This window comes from Gossypium raimondii, chromosome 8, assembly GCF_025698545.1.
Source record: "Gossypium raimondii isolate GPD5lz chromosome 8, ASM2569854v1, whole genome shotgun sequence".
Lineage (NCBI taxonomy): Eukaryota > Viridiplantae > Streptophyta > Magnoliopsida > Malvales > Malvaceae > Gossypium > Gossypium raimondii.
The window spans coordinates 17,578,264-17,586,003 of NC_068572.1; positions in this window are offsets into that span (position 1 = coordinate 17,578,264).

Below are 7,740 nucleotides of genomic sequence, written 5' to 3' on the forward strand. Positions count from 1 at the left end.
TTCCAAATTAATTTTTCGAGAAAATTCTTTAATCAAAGTATCTTGTTGAACAATCCTTACGACTGGCTAATTTAATTCCACATAGAATAAATCAACTCAATTAAATTATTTCCAAAGTCGTAGAATTTTCTTCTAATTCAAATGTAGTCCGATCAAGCTTTTGTTGAGCTAGTGGTGAGACCAATTGGACATTTACAATTAGGCTCTAGTAATTGCAATTATGTCCAAAAGCATCATTCTGATAATCGCAATTTACTTAATTATGGATTTAGTCCAAAAGAAGAAGTACCATGATTGGAAACTCCTTATTGTATACTTTTTACAAAAGCAATTCATCCAACTGCTTTGTCCAAAGACCTCATTATGTGTGTGTTACACTTACATGATATCCTTGATTCCTTTAAGTTAAATACGTTCACTCAATACAATCCTATTTTATCTCACTGTCACCATTTTGTCTTTTTAATGATTAATATGATCACCGTCAACAAATGACTGTAATAAATTGCTTGTTCTAGAACAAGCAACTCGTGGCCACTGTAACATGCCAAACCCAACCCCTTAATAGGATCCGAGTATGATGTGTTACTACTCAACACTTGGATAAATTATAGTAAAATTATTTGGCGGAAACTTTACAAATTATAAATATAAAATAGGTTATAATTGTTGCTTTACTAAATTTTAAATGAAATAATTAATAGTTTACAATAACATTCAAGCCATATGGCGTTTAAGTTCATATAGAACGACTTAATTAAACATAATATAAACTTTAAATCTAAATTTTGATATTTAATAAAGATCTCATAAAAATAGAGTCTTATCAAAACAGAAGTTCTTTATGCAAGTCATTTCCAAAATACATTTATACACCACCCCCGAGAGTCATGCATGATATAGAGCAATACAATCAGCTCATAATATCAACAGCACTCTGGCATAGTCCTTCTAACAAAATATGCCTTCACTCAGCAAGCCTAAGAACGTAGTACACCCAATGGCGCATACGAACACAAGCAGACTGAGTACGCCAACTTACTTAACACATGGGCATATACTATATGCCAACATAATATAACTTAGACAACCCATCTTCATGTTAGTCATGTACCCAGAATTTAAAATCAAAAGCATATCATACACTCTCATTTCATACATCCACCCCCTTAACCCTTATATAATTTTCATTCAAAATAGTATGTTTTATCGTGATCTGCCAATCCGGTTTGCAATATATTTTTCCTACCAGAGGCTACATAAACATATCTTCTCTTCTCCATCACCACAGATCAGATCATATCATACATGTCAGAAGCAGATGATAGTGGCTTACGCATGAAGAATGATACTTACTTCATATCACAGACAGATTGAACTCAAACTGATGACTCTGGATAATCATTATACACACATACATTTTTCACCCATTATATAGGAATAATACTTTCCTTACATGAATTATAAAATAAAGAAACTTACAACACATGAAAGTAAGAAGGAACTCACCAGAAATTCTAGCACATAACTACAAAGTAGGTCCTTTGCCTTTATCACTTGGACTCTCATTAGCCTCTTGAGCTAAAAGAAAGATAATTATACATACCAGACTATAAATCTACCAAATCTGAACATGCATGCAAGAATCAACAACACTTAATCAAGAATCAAGAAGTTTCCTTCTTCACACACCATTCTAACATTTATGCATGCAAAACGAAAAACATTTAAATGACTTAGATGATAACCTAAGGGTTCATCAGTAATTAATATTAAGCTAGTACTAACATTGAAGTTAGTTGAATACTGCAAACCTTACTTCAAAGATGATTTTTAAACTTAGGTTTCTTCAGAGAGTTTCGTAAGAAGTCAAGAAAGGAGAAAAAAATAAAAAAAAATGTAAAGGTGTTCAAAAAGACTACCGGTATCCTTTTATACTTAAGCACGAAGACAAGGATTAGTGGAAAAATCAGATAATTCCACTAACTCTCTTGATTCACATGATTAAGTGCAATTAACAAATTTAAAGCTTATCATATACAGTAGTCTTGTTCTGTTCTAACTAGACCTCAACTTGACTAACCAAATCACTATACTTAAATAATAAAGAAATCTAAAAAATTGCGAACTTAACAAGTTCGCCCAAAGCATCTGAGTTGGGCGGATATTTAACAAAAGAGTTTGCCAAACCACAGAACTCGCCAAAACTAAGAGTTTGCCAAATGGTGCAATACACAGAATTCTATACTTAGCCAAGAAAAATACTTTTCTTGCTCATGTCTATCCTTAATTTACTATCTATACACCAAACAGTAACCAAATATGGAGATTTCACCAGATGGGCTGTTAGAATTCTCCTCTACTTAGAAAATTTCATTCTCGAAATTCATACCTATGAATTACTGAGGATAATGCTCTATCATTAAACTTTCTCTTACCTATGTAGTCTCTTCTGTATTATGGTTTCTCCATAATAATTTCAGCAACGGGATCTTATTCCTTATCTCTTTCACCTCTCTTGCTAAGATATGAATCGGCTATTCTTCATAAGACAAATTTGGTTCTACCTCTAATTCTTCGATTTGTACAACATAATTTGGATTTGATTAGTATCTTCTCAGTATAGACACGTGAAACACATTGTGAATCATTGATAACTCTGGAGTTAAAGCCAATCTATAAGCCACTTGTCCAACCTGCTCTAAAACTTCATATGGCCCAACAAATCATGGACTAAACTTTCCTTTTTGACCAAATCTTATAATTTTCTTCCAATGAGAGACTTTTAAAAATAATTTATCACCAACTTCAAAAGAAATCTCTTTCCTCTTTAGATTAGCATAAGCATTTTGAAGATCTTGGGCAACTTTCAGATTACTACGGATGATAGATATTTTTTCTTTTGTTTCTCTTACTAACTCAGGATATATCAATTTTCTTTCACTAAGCCCCATCCGACATGTGGGCATTCTACACTTTCTTCCATACAAAGCTTCAAATGGAAACATACCCAGACTGACATGATTACTATTATTATACGCAAATTCAACCAGAGAAAGATATATTTCCCAGTTCAGCCCAAAATCAATCACATATCTTCTTAACATATCATCCAAGACTTAAATAACACTTTCATACTGACCATCTATCTAAGGGTAGAATGCAGTAATGAATTGCAACTTGGCTCTTAGTGATCCTTGCAGTTATTTCCAAAATCACGATGTAAACCTTGGACCCCTGTCTGAGACTATCAAAGATGGAATTCCACAAAGGTGCACTATCTTAAAAACATAGAGCTCAACTAACTTTTCCAGTGAATAAATGGATTGTACTGGAAGAAAATGAGTTGAATTAAAGAGCCCATCCACTATCACCCAAATTGAATTCATCTTTGCAGAACTGAGAGGTAGTCCTGATACAAAATTCATAGTGATTCTATCTTATTTTCACTTAAGTATCTCCAAAGGATACAACTTACCCGATGGAACTTGATGCTCAACTTTAACTCTTTGGCAAGTCATACAAGTTGAAACATATTCTGTAATTTCTTTCTTCATTCCAGGCTACTAATATAAGCTTTTCAAATCACTATACATCTTGATACCCCCCAGATGGAGTGAGAAGGGTCCTTGATGAGCCTCTTTTAATAGTTTTTTCCTTAAGCCATTTCCAGCTGGCACATACATTCTTCCCATGAATCGCAGTTCACCATATTTGCCCAGACTAAAAGTTGTTGCATTATCAACCATCATAAGTTGCTTAAATATATCACATTGCACATCCTTAATATGCTCTTCTAGAATTTGAGAGAGAAAATTTGGCATAATAGTTAGCTCTGCCAATAATGATCCATCATCAGCGATACTTACTCTTTCTCTAAGTGATGTTAAGGTTGCCACTATTTTTCTACTCAAAGCATCAGTTACAATATTAGCTTTTTTAGGGTAATACCCTATATCCAGATTATAATCTTTTAACAGTTCCATCCAACATCTTTGGCATAGAATCAAATATTTGTGTCATCATATACTTCACGCTCTTGTGATCAAAACACACACGACACTTTTCTCCATACAGATAGTGTCTCCAAATCTTCCATGCTAATACTACGCAGCCAGTTCCAAATCATGGGTTGGATAGTTCCTCTCATGTGGTTTCAGTTAGCACGATGCATAAGTTATAACCTTGCCCTTCTGCATAAACACGACACTTTTCTCTATACAGATAGTGTATCCAAATCTTCAATGCCAATACTACGCAGCCAGTTCCAAATCATGGGATCGATAGTTCCTCTCATGTGGTTTGAGTTAGCACGATGCATAAGCTATAACCTTACCCTTCTGCATAAACCCACATCCAAGCTCATTCAGAGATGCATTAGTATAAACAGTATACTCTACACCAGATTTTGGCTATGCTAAAACTGGAGTTTTAGTTAAGACTACTTTCAACTTCAAGGCAACACCGTGTAAATAGTTATCGATTGGTTCTTTGAGGCAACACCATGACGATAATCAATAGGTTCTATGGAACAGTAACGTGATGACGGTCTACAAGCTCCCTAAGGTAACACCATGATAACTGTCTATAGGCTCTACATAATGGCACCTCAAAAGAGGTTTATAGACTCTTAGATTCGCAAGTCCATCAGTAGCCATGGTGTGATCCAGTGGTGAATAGGCACGTCTTACGGTGAATTAAAGTCTACCAGGATAGTAAATATGAAAGTCATCAAGGTATACAAGTGGGAATCATTGAATGATTAACATGGGAACACATGCAAGCCAGCTTATAAGAGCCCCCCCAAAAGGTAAGGGTATATGTGGAGGGAATGAGTATTTCCTTCAAAGCATTTTCAAATCAATAGTTGACAATAAGAGTTTGCTAGTGGTGAAGAATAAGCTAATATTGGACATGAGAAAGGCGAGACAGTTCCTCAAATTCTAATTTTGAGGATTTATTAGCAAAGATGTTATCACAATTATGGAAAGTCTGCCAAGGTCTTTCTTATGTGGAAAGTTTGCCAATGACTACCTTGAAAACAGAAATGTCAGCAGGGACCATCATATAGATTGAAGGTCTGTCAAGGACTATTAAAATGAAAAGTCATCCAAAAATGGTCTAATGAGGGGATAGTTTGTTAGGATTTATCTGTGGCTTGGAAGTCAATTAAGAATATATTATTAACGGAATTATTTGTTTAGACAATCTTGGAAAGGGAAAGCTCAGTTGGACTATCTTACTATTACAATTCTACAAGAAAGAAGTAGTTTTTACAACTATCCACCAAATATTGAATTTAAAGGCCCCATAACAAGGATATATATATGGGCATCATGTTCTGAAGCTAATTGTGAAACTATCTACGTGAATAAGCCAGATTCTGGGGGAGGTAAGAATCCACATACGAAAATCTGTAGGAGACAATATGGTTTTTTTTCTCTCTAGAAAGATATATGTATAAGTTAAGTTATACGAAGGTAGTAGTCTGGACAGTACGGTATGTCGATATTAGGTTCAATGTGAAATGAAGGAAACTGGGTAAGGGTTCGCCATATTGGTGAATCATCTACAGGTTCACCAAGCTAGTCAGAATTTTGTACCTGTCCACATGGCTATTTTTTTCTTTTTTTCTAATGATTCAAACCAGCAAGGAAGAATGTAAGTCTAAGATGAAGCTTGACGAAGTCATGTCTCAAAAAGAGGATGTTAGAAAGCATACGATTGCATTCAAATTTTCCACGGATATATTAACCAATATGTTGTTTAAGCAAAACGTGTAGGCGTCATCTACGCCACTTTATTTTCGAAATATTCTATTGAACTTGGGCAGTTTAAATACATTACAAATTCTTTATACCTAAAATTTCAAGTGTTATTTAGAAGTATTTATGTATGGGTTCTCATTAAGTTCATTCGAACTTATGAGTGAATTTTGCCTTGGCTACAGGATCAGGCTGAAATAAGATTTTGTGGGAAGAGACCAAGTCAGACCTCGCAAAACTAGTGGAAGTCAGTGTTGCAACATCATGCATATAAGGGGCACCCTTTAAGGCTACACCTCAGGGTTAAAATAAGTGTAGTTAAGCAAAATTCATGTTCGGGATTTATATGATTTATATATATCCAGTAAAATGAAATGATTGTAAGAAATTTGTTCTACTTATTTGGTTATTCACGTAATAAGAAGTCTTATTTACTTTTTATTAATAGAATGTGTTTGATAGTTAAGTATTTGAAAATAAAGTCGTATAAAAGTGAAATTTTTATAAATTGAGTAAGATTGAAGCTCAAAAATGCAATTAACTAATTCAATTTGATCGTAACAATCGAAACTCAAACCCGATGATCGGGTCGAGTGAAGGATGTTACCAGATGAGCTTCCGATTCAACTAGTCTCACATAAGCTTAAAGAATTAGCCAATCTAGCTGAACGAGTGAAGATGGTTGAGTAGGTGATGGACCTAGATAAGAAAGTTGAGCCTCCCTGAGCATTCAAAAAGAGAGTCTCGAGGTTCTTGGAGATCAGCTCCAATGAATATTAGGTCGAAGAGAGGTTGAGTCAAGCAACCATCTATATGGGGGTCCAACAGGAGATGCCAATCGTCAAAATTATGAAATTTGTGAAAGGAAGCATAGAGGAAAATGCTGAAAAAATATCTATGCATGTTTTCGATGCAGATCCCAGGAGCCTTTTGCTCCAGAGTGCCCAAAAAAATGCTATCGATGTTCCTATTGCTACTCAAATATCTGCTCCTGCAATTAGAGTCTGGGGAAATTCCCGTGGCGATTTAGTTGTGGGGAGTAGCTGACCGCCTCCAGACATACTAATGTCTAGAGTGAAACTCCTACAACATAATATTATCGTTAGGTAGTTTCTGCAAGTACATGAGTCAAGTTGTAAGATAGATTTGTACAACAAAGTATTTGAGTACTTCAATGATCGTACCCAAGGGAGGCAAAACTAAACTAATTCTAACTTCTACATTAATAAATCTAATTAGTAATTTAATTAAAATATATTACAATAAATCCTAAGGTGATGAAAATTCATATTATATGAAAATAATTAAAATGCATAAAATAAAGACGTGAAACTAATTTGTAGACTTTATTAATTCTAAGGACGAAAGACTAACTCGCTTTAATGATCATAACTAACTCCTATTACGGGTTCTATCCAGTCAACTAGTCACTAACCTAATAAGATCTCTCGATCTTCCACTAAACTAATGAGTCAACAAGAACTACTTATCTCTCGACCTAACAATCCAAACCAGATTGGGATAAGGTGCTCACGGATAGGCAAAATCAATTTTCGGTTCATTCCCACCTAGATGACTTCCTATGGTTGTCAGGCTAATGGTTTTAAGTTCTTTCTATCCCAACCAACTGATCCACTAAGAAACCCTACATTGAAGTTAATTACTCCCACCTCCACTTGCTAATCTCCCATAAAAGGATTAGTTCCTCACGGATCTAATAAACATTATAAACTTGATTGAAAAGATAAGCATAAATAATAGACCAAGAATAAAGTTTAAGAAGAATCTTGATATGTATTGATAATTACGAGAACAAAAATCCACAAAAATTTGATGAATCCACAAATCGAGTTCCACGACGAATGAAAATAAAAGCTAGAACAAACTTACAAATGAAAATAATCTAAGTACATAATAAACTAGAAAGAAGCTGAAAATAAAATTAAATGAAATTTGTAACCTAAAACTTGAAAAA